This window comes from Cetorhinus maximus, chromosome 21, assembly GCF_964194155.1.
Source record: "Cetorhinus maximus chromosome 21, sCetMax3.hap1.1, whole genome shotgun sequence".
Classification (NCBI taxonomy): domain Eukaryota; kingdom Metazoa; phylum Chordata; class Chondrichthyes; order Lamniformes; family Cetorhinidae; genus Cetorhinus; species Cetorhinus maximus.
This window is the reverse complement of record NC_135899.1, coordinates 36,947,180-36,960,633: the sequence shown is the minus strand read 5'-3', so window position 1 is coordinate 36,960,633 and position 13,454 is coordinate 36,947,180. Positions and strand designations below refer to the sequence as shown.

General features: G+C 44.9%; 2 protein-coding genes and 1 long non-coding RNA gene across 3 annotated transcripts in view; 2 read left to right on the top strand and 1 right to left on the bottom strand.

The window, feature by feature from the left end:
* LOC144695222 (uncharacterized) overlaps positions 1 to 13,454 on the top strand; it is a 579,912-nt gene that overhangs the window by 245,864 nt on the left and 320,594 nt on the right. The gene's annotated exons all lie outside the window — the stretch shown is intronic.
* Positions 1 to 13,454, bottom strand: part of LOC144695293 (uncharacterized) — a 226,234-nt gene that overhangs the window by 89,175 nt on the left and 123,605 nt on the right. The window lies entirely within an intron of this gene.
* The window catches only part of LOC144695252 (uncharacterized), a 233,413-nt gene that overhangs the window by 185,405 nt on the left and 34,554 nt on the right, over positions 1 to 13,454 (top strand). The gene's annotated exons all lie outside the window — the stretch shown is intronic.

Below are 13,454 nucleotides of genomic sequence, written 5' to 3'. Positions count from 1 at the left end.
CAGAGTGGACACCATCACACCCACTACCTGAGATCAGGTATGGAGAAATGAAAGGTCTGAAAGTTAGATCGAGCTCGGGAGAAGTGTCCAAAGCGTTTCGCTGGGCATGGGCTGTTTCTGAAGTCCCGCACTGTTTGATAGGGAATGCTTCTCGCAGCAAAGTGCACAAACAGCCAATAAGATTGGACAGGGTGGAGAGTTTCTGTTCCTGTTGGTTGAGGGGATGATGTTGCTCCAAGACAGGAGAGAACCCGCAATTGTTCAAATCATGTTCCAGACTTCTCCAGCCTCATGAACAGACAGGCAGCATCACTGTTTCATGTTTCATCCAAACATGACACCCTCAGCATCGCAGCACTCCCCAGTCCTGGGATTTATTGAACTGGAGTCACACATAAACTCATTCAATTCCCAACTGAGGCACACTGACATCCAATAACTAACCATGGGTCATTTCACCGCTCCTCACACTGAGTTAATCCGTCTTCTCACATCCCCACGGAATCTGCAGTGCTGTCTGAATAAATCTGTCTGAAACCATGTTACTCTCATTTCCCCTCCCCTCCCCGTGAATGGTGCTGAACATTGGGCAATAATCAGCGAACATTCCCACTCCTGACCTTATGATGGAAGGAAGGTCGTTGTTGAAGCAGTTGAAGATGGTTGGGCCGAGGACACTACCCTGAGGAACTCCTGCAGTGATGTCCTGGAGCTGAGATGACTGACCTCCAACAACCACAACTATCTTCCTTTGTGCTATGCATGACTCTAACTGGTGGAGAGTTTTCCCCTAATTCCCATTGACTCCAGTTTTGCTAGGACTCCTTGATGCCACACTCTGTCAAATGCTGCCTTGATGTCAAGGGCAGTTACTCTCACCTCACCTCCTAAGGAAGAAGCTCAACACCATGCAGGACAAAGCAGCCCGCTTGATTGGCACCCCATCCATAAACACCCACAAGCTGCAAAGTGGCAGCCGTGTGTAACCTCTCCAAGATGCACTGCAGGAACTCACCAGGTTTCCTCAGGCAGCACCTTCTAAACCCACGACTGCTACCATCTAGAAGGACAAGGGCAGCGGATAGATGGGTACACCACCGCCTACAAGTTCCCCCCCCCCCCCCCCCAAGCCACTCACAATCCTGACTTGGAAATATATCGTCCGTTCCATCGCTGTCGCAAAGTCAAAATCCTGGAACTCCCTCCCTAACAGCACTGTGGGTGTACCTGCACCACATGGACTGCAGCGGTTCAAGAAGGCAGCTCACCCCCACCTTCTCAAAGGCAACTAGGGATGGGCAATAAACACTGGCCTAGCCAGTGACACCCACATCCCTTGAACGAATAAAACAAATAAACGATTCAACCCCTCTGGAGTATCAAAATAGCGTGGACACCATCTGATCAATGTCAGAATTTACCGCGAGTTAAACATGGATGATCATTCCTTCATCACGTTGGTTTAAATCATGAAATTCCATCACCAAAATCATCGTGTACAATTGGAGTTCCACTTCCCAGGAGCTCTCTTTCGACAGGTATTATACTAAATAATTCTTTCAGCGCCTACATTGTTTCTCTATATTTGCTGTTAACAGCTCAGCTGGCTTGACGTGTTCAACTTATTTCTCGTTCTGTCCAAGTCAGACCTGTTTATTATTTAAACCTTAGTAAATGAGGAACTTTATTCAGAGAACTGACTGTCTGTCTCTGACATATTAACATTACTCATCGCTAGTTGCACATTAACTGCCAGAATATTCATTCATTCTGGCTCATTACTCATTGCTAACTCCAGTACATCATGTCCTCTTCTCGCTGTTGTTTCAGAAACCTGCCTTGGCTTCAGTCTGTAATATGATTACAAAAAAATCCCCGTCAATTGGGTTAATCTTTTAAAAAGCCGCTTCCCGTGAACGATGGAAGATCTCACCTGCCTAACGGGGACTAAACATTTCGTTTTCAGGTGATTCACAGACTCGGGATCGAAGTGAACGCTACTGTTCCCAATTTTTCTCAACTCCCAATTCATCCGCTATCCTGAGCGCATTTACTTTATACCGTCCACTGTCTCCTACCCCTCATCACATTTCAAATCCAAACTTTAATTTTCCAGTTCACACCCGTCTCCATGTTACACCAGAACATCCTCTCGCCCCGTCTATATTTTCAAGTGAGCATGGCGTGTGGCTTGGAGGGGAACTTGCAGGTGGCGGTGTTCCCCTACACCTGCTGCCCTTGTCCTTCCATGTGGTAGAGGTGGCTGGATTAGAAGATGCTGCCCAAGAGGCTTTGTTCAGTTGCTGCACTGTGTCTTCTTGTATATTGTACTCACTGCTACCCCATCTGTCCCCCTAAATACCAGGGGAACCTCGATCAACCGCTCCTTGGCCTTGTCAATCGTACTTTGCGTAAACTCTTCTGGTGATATAACAGGTGGAGAGCAGGTGTCAATGTGACAAGTGTAAGCGGCACTGCCTCCATGGCTCATACATCCTTCCTCATGTGTGTTGCCTATTGTGGGCTCGCAGTAGTTCAGGTTTTGCCCAACCCGGGCCTTCCAAAACTGAAACATGACTTCGACACCCTGATATTTTATTTTCCACGTAGATAGGGAGAAATCTTTTCTCCCAAAGGGTCGTGGGTGTGTGGAATTCTCTTCCCCAGAACGTAGTGGAAGCTGGGACTTTAAAGTTACTCAAGGCTGAGTTAGACTGATTTTTGTAAAACAGGGAGGTCAAGGGTTATTGGGGGTAGACAAGAAAATGGAGTTGAGACCACAACCAGATCAGCCACGATCGTATTGGATGGTGGAGCAGGATCGAAGGGCCGAATGGCCTACTCCTGCTCCCATATTCCTATGTTCTTATGTTTCTTATATAAAGGGTCACCGTTCCAATAGCAATTTTCATCATTGTATGTACCTGTTTTACCATTTTAAGGATTTTGACACTGAGAAACCCATGTCGCTTTGGCCCTTCATTGGGTATTGTGTATTGAGAAAGAAATAATTGGCAATCTAGTTGTGTGAGACCCCTTGGGGATGAGCGACCATAATATGATAGGATTCTTCATCAAGATGGAGAGTGACGTAGTTGATTCTGAGACTTGGGTCCTGAATCTTAATAAAGGAAACTACGATGATATGAGACGAGAGTTGGCTATGATGGATTGGGAAATGTTACTTAAAGGGATGACAGTGGATAGGCAATGGCAAACATTCAAAGAGTGCATGGGTGAACTGCAACAACTGTTTATTTCTGTCTGGCGCAAAAGTAAAATAGGAAAGGTGGCCAAACAATGGCTTATAAGGGACATTAGAGATAGTATTAGATCCAAGGAAGAGGCATACAAATTGGCCAGAAAAAACAACAGACCTGAGGATTGGGAGCAGTTTAGAATTCAGCAAAGGAGGACCAAGGGATTGGTTAAAAAGGGGAAAACAGAGTACGAGAGTAAGCTTTCGGGGAACATAAAAACTGACTGTAAAAGTTTCTATAGGTATGTGAAGAGAAAAAGATTGGTGAAGACAAATGTAGGTCCTTTATAGTCAGAAACAGGGGAATTTATAATGGGGAACAAAGAAATGGCTCACCAACTAAATGCATACTTTGGTTCTGTCTTCACAAAGGAGGACACAAATAACATACCAGAAATGTTGGGGAACACAGGGTTTAGTGAGAGGGAGGAACTGAAAGAAATCAGTATTAGTAGGGAAATGGTGTTGGAGAAATTGATGGGATTGAAGGCCGATAAATCCCCAGGGCCTGATAATCTACATCCCAGAGTACTTAAGGATGTGGCCCTAGAAATAATGGATACATTGGTGGTCATCTTCCGAGATTCTATAGATTCTGGAATAGTTCCTACAGATTGGAGGATAGCTAACGTAACCCCTATATTTAAAAAGGGAGGTAGAGAGAAACAGGGAATTATAGACCAGTCAGCCTGACGTCGGTAGTGGGGAAAATTCTAGAATACATTATAAAAGATTTAATAGCTGAGCACTTGGAAAACAGTGGCAGAATCGGACAGAGTCAGCATGGATTTATGAAAGGAAAATAATGCTTGACAAATCTACTGGAATTTTTCAAGAATGTAACGAATAGAGTTGATGAGTTGGGAGCCAGTGGATGTGGTTTATTTCGACTTTCAGAAGGCTTTCGACAAAGTCCCACATAAGATATTAGTGTGTAAAATTAAGGCACATGGGGTTGTGGGTAGTGTATTGAGGTGGATAGAAAACTGGTTGACAGACAGGAAACAAAGAGTCGGAATAAATGGGTCTTTTTCCGAATGGCAGGCAGTGACTAATGGGGTACTGCAGGGATCGGTGCTGGGACCCCAGCTATTCACAATATATATTAATGATTTAGATGAGGGAGCTGAATGTAATATCTCCAAATTTGCAGGTGAGGCAAAGCTGGGTGGGAAGGTGAGCTGTGAGGAGGATGCAGAGATGCTTCAGGGTGATTTGGACAAGCTGAGTGAGTGGGCAAATGCATGGCAGTTGCAATATAATGTGGATAAATGCCAGGTTATCCACTTTGGTAGCAAAAATAGGAAGGCAGATTATTATCTGAATGACTATAAATTGAGAGAGGGGAATGTGCAACGAGACCTAGGTGTCCTCGTACACCAGTCAATGAAGGTAAGCATGCAGGTGCAGTAAGCGGTAAAGAAGGCAAATGGTATGTTGACCTTCATAGCAAGAGGATTCGAGTACAGGAGCAGGGATGTCTTGCTACAATTATACAGGGCCTTGGAAGACCACACTTGGAATATTGTGTGCAGTTTTGGTTCTCCTTATCTGTTGAAGGATGTTCTTGCTATAGAGAGAGTGCAGTGAAGGTTTACCAGACTGATTCCTGGGATGGCGGGACTGACATATAAGGAGAAATTGAGTCGGTTAGGATTATATTCGCTGGAGTTCAGAAGAATGAGGGGGGATCTCATAGATGGTACACATAAAATTCTAACAGGACTTGACAGGGTAGATGCAGGAAGGATGTTCCCAATGGTGGGGGAGTCCAGAACCAGGGGTCACAGTCTGACGATATGGGGTAGACCATTTAGGAGTGAGATGAGGAGAAATTTCTTCTTCCAGAGAGTGGTGGGCCTGTGGAATTCATTACCACAGAAGGTAGTCGAGGTCAAAACATTGTATGTTTTCAAGAAGGAGTTAGATATAGCTCTTGGGGCGATAGGGATTAAAGGATATGGGGAGAAAGCAGGAGCAGGCTATTGAGTTGGATGATCAGCCATGATCATAATGAATGGCAAAGCAGGCTCGAAGGGCCGAATGCCCTACTCCAGCTCCTAGTTTCTATGCTTCTATGTTTCATTGTTTCTAGTATTTAGGAAGCCTTGTGTACCATCCCTTTTAGGTCTAAAGATAACATCAAATTTACCCACACTGAAATACAATTTTCACAGTTCTGCCCGCTCCCGGAATCTAACAATAATTCTTTTTAATTTGATGCTTCTATCTACACTGCTTTGACTGCAATCTCTTTTTTATCTTATTGACAAATTTGAATACACAGTTTTCCATCAGGTGATATAAGTCACTAAGGAATACAGCTCAGCCTCCCAAACACATCCTTGCAGAGCTTCACTGGTCACGTCCTGCCGATTCGAGTATCTACCCATTATTTTTAATCTTTTCCTCCTGCCCCTCAGCTAATTTTCTAACCAGTTCAACTATTTGCCTTCATTTCCATTAATTTTATTTTCAGCTGATATGAAGGGCTGTAAGTTTTTGGGGTGTTTTTTGGGGTGCACTCACTTCATATTAATGTGTTCTCCTGAGGCTTTAACCATTCAGGCAAGAGGGGGGTCACTCTGGTGACGTAATTCAGGAAATGTTTATTAAACACCAAAAGGTAACACTTAACAAAGTTAGGCAGCGAATTAATTGTTCTTGCTTCTTGATTCAGTTTATGGCACAAGGTGACATGTGGTCTTCTCTCTCCCTCCCTCTCTGTTGCTTCTGTTGTCTCCTGCTCCCAGCTGGAAAGCAGTTTCTTGTCTTTAATTTCAAACTCGGTACGCCTGGCAACTGAAAGCTGCTGCTTCTTCGCTCTTTCTGGGAGCTAGTGCATGTACATGATCAGTGGGTTTCCTTTAAACTTTGTCCTTGGTTTTACAGCTGACCTGAATTAGGGGCTGTGCTTAATTTCTCCCTTGTTATTGTTAATTTAGTTAATTGTTTTGACTCAAAAGAGTTACATGATCAGTGGTGTTCCTGAGTTCTGATTGGTTCGGGAAATGCATGATCAATTTCTGATTGGTCTCTTAAGGGTGGTGTCATCTACAGATGTCATTTCCTGTTATCTCCTGACTGGTCCCCTAAGGTGTCAGTTATTTGTGGGACCGCCCCTCTCCCTGTGGCCTTTTCTATTATTTCATTGCATTTTATGTCTTGAGACACAATGGGGTGCTTTAAGAGATTTGATTTTTCCGCTTCTGGAAGTCCATATGACCAACATCCATTGACATTTCCATGTCAACTGCATCCGTCAATTCTTAATAAAATGTCAGTCATGTTCGTCAGGCATGACCTGAGCTTTAAACATCCATGTGCCTGATCAGCTGATACTTCCATCTCTATTGCACAAATAAGCCTCCACACCACACCCAGAGCAGACACAACACACGTTAGATACAGATTGAAGCTCTCCACACCTTGTGCCAACAAACTTTCCCAGGGCGGATACAGCATCGTTTAGGTACAGAGTAAACCCGACTCTCCACTGTCCCATTGACAGTACAGAATGTGTGAGACACAGAGTAAAACTCCTCCAACACTGTCCCATTTCGCCCTGTTCAGACAGGTACAGCACGAGTCCTTTCCCCTCTGATACCTTGTACAGGAGATACACTTACCTGTCCCTTTGGATCGGATGTCACAGTGCGTAAAAGATAATTTTTTTGCTCACACTGTGTGTCATATTGTGTTATATACATTGTCGTCTTCTCATCTGGAACTGGGTATCACCGTGTGTGAGATGGATTGTCCATTCCCTTCTGGGGCAAGAAAACAGTGTATTTAATACCGTGTTCTGTCACTCACGGGAATAGGTGTCACAGTGGTTCTGATACACAGTCATTTCACCTCCGGTATCGCTAACAACCGGAAGAAAACGCAAACATATGATAGTTACAGGGCTGCAGTGTTTTGAATAAAGGAGGGAGATCATTTTTAATTTGAGTTTTGTTGGAGATCGGGGCAATGCAGGTCAGTAAGAGCCAGGGTCATGGGCCAACGGGTCTTGATGCAGAATGGGAGTTGGGACAACGGCTTTGTATGAGAGATGTTTATGGAGGGTGGGGGATCTGGGCAGGAGTTAGAGCTTTCTAACACCCGGATCAGGACAAGGATTTGAGCAGTTGATGGACTGAGGTATGGTCTGGACCAGGGATTGAGCAGCTGATGGACTGAAGCAGACCTCACTGTACACAATACTCCAGCTGAGGTCTAACGAGTGTCTTATGTAAATTCAGCATAACCTCCTTGCTCTTGTACTCTATGCCCCTATTAATAAAGCTCAGGATGCTTTATTAACGACTCTCTACACCTGACCTGCCACCTTCAATTATCTAGGCACATCTACACCCAGGTCTTTCTGCTCTTGCAGCCCCTTCAAATGTCACCCCTTATTTTATATTGTCTGTCCATGTTCTTCCTACCAAAATGCATCACCTCACACTTCTCCACATTGAACTTCATCTGCCACCTATCTGCTCAGCCCACCAACTTGTCTATGCCCTTTTGAAGTTCTACACTGTCCTCTTCACAGTTTACAATGTTCCCAAGCTCCGTATCATCTGCAAACTTTGAAATTGTCCCCTGCACACCAAGATCTAGATCATTTTTATATATCAGGAAAAGCAATACCGACCCCTGGGAACTCCACTACAAACCTCCCTGCAGCCTGAAAAATATTCATTGACCATTACTCTCTGCTTCCTATTTTTTGAGCCAAGGCCGCCATGCTTTCCTTGCTTGGTATTTGAATGTTTCTGAGCTGATAGGAGTCTGAGTGTAGAGAGTCAGTGATCCTGAGACTGACCTGGCTCAGGCAGGCAGATGGGGACATGTCATTGTTGTAATTGGGGAATTCAAATCATCGTGTGGTAATGATAGGGTTAAATCAGTCTCCATAGGGGAGATTCCCAAAGCACAGAAATTGTAGAGGGATTTGGTGTTGCATCGATTGACCTGACAGTGCCTGGGAGTGGTTCTGTGGAGACGGCGCTTCTACCCAGGTGTCACGGGATTTAAAAAAAAACAGAAAATGCAGGAAAAACTCAGCAGATCTGACAGCATCTGTGGAGAGAGAGATAGAGATAACGTTTCGAGTCCGTTCGATTTCCAGCATCCGCAGTATTTTGCTTTTATGTTACATGGAATTGCTTGTTGTGCTTTGAGACCACGGCTCAGACATGAGTACTTGTCAAGTCTTACAGATACTGAATAAATGTAAACATTGTCGCCGATAAGTATTATCACTTTGAGTTATTTCAGAAATTCAGAAAAAAAGGGCTAAAGAGTTAATTGACTCTGACACCCCGAATTCCACCAGCGCGAAAGTTGATCATCATAGCCGACTGTTCATAGATTCAAAGATGAAGTGAAGCAACGCAACCATTCGAAGCCGAGGTGGCCGAGCGGTTAAGGCGATGGACTGCTAATTCATTGCGCTCTGTATGCGTGGGTTCGAGTTGGCCAAAGGAAAACTTGGTTCGTTTATATTGCATCATCTCAGTCGGGTTTCTGAAATTGCTTACACTTTTCTCCTGTTTCTTAGGCAGCCCTTCGGGATCGAGGATGAATTTCAGTTCGACTTGCAGGTGATTCCGGTTTAATGGGTTCTGGGATGTCTGATAAATCCAACGTGTAATCTGCAGATGCTGCTACATGTGGGGCAGGTGGTGCTGGAAAAGTTGGGTAGATGGGTTGTCTGGAGGTTTGGCTTCTCCCCTCGACACTTCAGCATAACCTCTGCATGTTCCACATTTTGGTCAGTCACAATCCAGGGTCTCCCATGAGTCGGCAGGGATGTTTGACCTCTTCAGAGATACTTTGAGGACACACCTGAGGTGTTTTTGCTGCCCTCCTGGTAGTTGCTTCGGGGGTCTGGTGTCAGGCAAACGAACAACATGTCCCACCCAGCGGAGCTGCTTTTGAGTGATTAGCGCCTCAATACTGGACAAGTTGGTCTGGGAGAGGCTGCTGCTGTGGGACCCCCTTTCTTACCTCCAGATTTGGAGGGTCTTGTGAAGCTGGTGGAACTTCTCCAGTGCTTTGAGGTGTCTGCTGTAGGTTGTCCAAGTCTCTGAACCATATAGGAGCACAGGGATCACTGCTGCCTGGTAAACCATGGCCTTAGTCTCGGGTTTGAGATCCTGCTCCTCAAATACTCTTTTCCTCAGTCGGCTGATGGTTGAGCTGTCACATTGGGAGTGATGATGAATTTCGTCACCCATGTCTGCTTTCAATGAGAGAAGGTTCCCAACATACGGAAAATGGTTCACATTTGACAGGATCTCATTGCTGATCTTAATCAACAGGGGCAGTGTGTGGCTGTGGGAGCTGGTTGGAAGAGCATCTTAGTTTTCTAGGTGTATAGTGAAAGGTCCATTTTCTCATATACTTTGCAGAATGAATCAATAATGACCTGGAGCTCGGTTTCTGAGTGACAGCACACACAAGTGGCATCTACTTATTGAAACTCAGTGACTGAGGTTGGAGCGGTTTCGGTTTTGGATTGAAGATGGTGTAAGATGAACAGTCTCCCCTCTGTTCTGTAGATTATCTCCATGTCTGTGGGGAATGTGCTGGAGGTGAGATGCAGTATTGCAGCGAGGAATATTGAGAAGAGAGTCTGTGCCATGACACGGCCTTGTTTGGCACCAGTTTTCACTGATTCAGTGTTTGTGGTGATTCCATTGGTGAGGATCACAGTTTGCATGTCATCGTGCAGTAGGCGGCAGAGCAGCAGGGTTGGAGGAGGATTCTCCATAAATCTTCCCAGTTGACAGAGTCAAAGGCTTTCATTGGTGATGTTCCTTTCATTTATCTTGAATTTGCCTCTCAATGAAGTTGATGCCTGTGGTGCCTCCTGTAAAACTGCACTGTGATTATGGAAGGAGTTCCACTGAAAGGAGGCGCTTCAGGAGGATCCTTGTAATGATCATCCCTGTGGCAGACAATAGGGCAACAGTCCGTAATTAAATCAATCAGACCTGTCTCACTTCCTCAATATAGTCACAATCACAGCATCCCTGAGATCCACCAGCATTTGCTCCTCTTCCCAAATGAGGGATATGAGGTTGTTCAGCCAGGAGTGTATCTCCGCCCTGTTTCAGAATTTCAGCAGGGATTCCATCTGCTCCAGGAGCTTTGTTGTTTCCCAGATGTTGAATGGGTTTATCAGTTTCTTTCTGAATTGGAGTAGCACCGAGACCAAGTGGAAGGGGTATTGAGGAATGGGGTTGAGGATGTCCAAGTCAAAGACAGAGTCTGGGTTGAGGAATTCTTCAGAATATTCTCTCCAGCGAGCGCTGGCTGCCTCTCTGTCCTTGATGATCTCCCCTCCATGCTTGGCCCTCAGAGGGGTGGGCACTTGAGTACTTGGGCCATTCATGGCCATGACAGCACTGAAGAAAACACACATGTCATTGTTGTCCACGAGTTGTTGGATTCCCCACGCTCCTTCTGCCCACCATTTGTTTTTGATGTTGTGGGGTTTACGCCTTCAGCTGCCTGTTGGAATGCTGCTTTTCTCCTGAGCTGTGCTGGAGTTTCCAGCCAATGAAATCTCTCTGCTTACTTTCAATTCGCCCCATGTCCCTCTATCTATGATCATCTGCTGCCATCCATTACTCTTTCTCTCCTCTAAATCCTCACTTCTGCTGATTGAGTTCCCCTGATTCTAACTGTGGGTGAATTTTAACTCAAACCTCAGCTTAACTGTTAGTTTAAACAGCCTCTCTCTGATGATTCAAAGCCCATCCACTGACCTACCCTGTGAACTCTGATAAAGATGTGGAAAAGACTTGGCTGCGGATATTCTTTCAAATATGGCTTCAAATTCCTGCATTTCACTGGACTCAGACTGTGTTTCTGTATTGATCTGCATTGGGAAACAGTAAGACCCTGATTCTGCCCAGAATCTGCTCTGTTACTTTTTTCTTCTTTCCTGACCTCCCAACTGTGGAACAATCTAGATCTTTATCATCATTCCAACTTGGCTTCGAATTCCTGAACTCCTCTCGATATCAAGAAGATATTTTCTGTCCAGGATTTCACTAGCTATACCCTAGGATCTAAATTTCATCTCTGTCTTGCTAATCTTCTGCGATGTTTAAAGTATCTCGGGTCAGTGTAGTGCCCTTCCCCCACCACTGCAGTGATTGAGAGATTTCTGTCTCCTGCTGATTCTATGTCTGATCATTTGCTTCGAATGTTTTTTACAGCTTCAGTCTGTTCTTGACCATAGGTTACATCCGCAATTATGTATGAACATGCGCAGAACTCGCTACCATCTCACAACAAGCCTGGTCTCCAAATGTCCTGCAAACCCTTTGCCATTGGACCAAGGCTCTGATTTGTGGAGACCGTGTGTTGCTCAGAGTGCAGCGACCACCCCACGGTAAAAACATTCACACACAGGCATCTCCCACTCATGCAATTCTGGACCTGGAAGGTCAAGACCCTCTTAGTTCTGTCACTGTTGGGGTTGTCCAAGAGGGTCTTGACCTTCCAGGTCCAGAATTGCACAACGGTTTGTCGTGTGATTGACAGTGAGGAGGTAAGCTTTAGACTGCAGAAAGATATAGATCGATACCTCTTCTGCCCAATTGAAGGTTTGGGCAGAGGAGATTAAAATAGAATTCAGACCGGAGTAGTGTGAGGTAATTCATATTTGGATGTGCAATAAGGCAGTGGAATACACAGTGAATGGGAGGATACTGAGTAGTGTGGGGGAAGAGAGGGGAATTGCAGTGAATGTCCGCAGATCCTTAAAGATAGAAAAGGTCGATTTGTGGTAAAGTAGGCACATGGTATGTATTTCTGTATTAGCCAAGGCAGAGGATATAAGAGCAGGGAGGATATCCTAGAACTGTGCGCAACACTAGGAATATGGCAGCTTGAGTGCTGCATACATTTGTGGACACCACAGGAGAGGAAAGATGTGATTCCAGTGGAGAGAGGGCAGAAGAGATTTACGAACATGCTGCCAGGATTGGAATTTTTTAGCAATGAGGAAAATTTGGATAGGCTGGGGTGGAACTGGGGGAGAATGGTGACGTAATTGAGGTGTACAAAATTTTGAGAGGCCTAGAGCCCTGTTTACCTTAGCATGGTGTTCAGAAACCAGGGGGTACAAATTTAAAGCAATTGGTGAAAGGATTAGAGGGGATATGGGGTAACCGTTTTTCATCCAGTGGATGCTGGGGACCTGGAACTCACACCTGAAAGGTTGGTCGAGACAGAGACTATGACCACATTCAAAAAGGACACGAATGTCGAATTAAAGAGTCGTGACCTGCAAGAATGTGGACCATAGCCCTTTTCCAACTGGCACGGACACGGTGGATCGAATTCTGTGTTGTACACATTCGATGATTTAATGATTCATGTCATTCTCCCTCTCCCGCACTGTAATATTATCCTCAATCAATACCACACCCTTCTCCTTTCTTTCCGTCCCTCTCCCTGAACACACTTTATCCAGGGTCAATTCATACCCAGTCCTACCCCTTTCTCAGACAGGTCTCTGTTATTCCCACTTATAATAACCTATATGTAAGAGCTATGAGTGAAATCAGGGATCAGTTCTACACGCTCAAGGTGGCTGATGTTTGAAATTCTCTCCCACAAATGGCTGCTGATGTTGGATCAATTGTTAATGTTATATTTGAGATTGAGAGATTTTGGAGTAGATTTATGGTGTCGGCCTCACACATTCTGTTTGTTTAGTGACTGAATAATACCAGTCTCACTGGGACCAACCCGTCTCACCAGGGGGTTTCTCTTCGCAATATATAAGAGACCCCTTTCAGTAATATCTCCCTGAGCAAGACGAGGAGTGGTCTGAAACACAGAGAGCAACACACGGAAAGATGCATGAGAGCTCACCAGCGTAGCAAAAACCGGCAGATTTATTGGACGTTCAGATACTGCGGGCACTCGTGAAGATAGAGGAAGTATACTATCTGCTCCTCGCTGTTCTCGGCGTTTCTTGTAAATCTCTGTACACACTTGTTCATTCTGTACATTCTAACTGTCTCCCTGTCTCTCGATGTAATGTCCTCTCCTCCTTTCTGTTGATGCGTCTGGAAAGGCTTCAGATCGAGTTTTAATTCACATAACGAGGTCCACCTGCAGTACTGTTATTTAAATTTACTCTCACCTGTATCTACAACCAGTAATCCATGTTTAT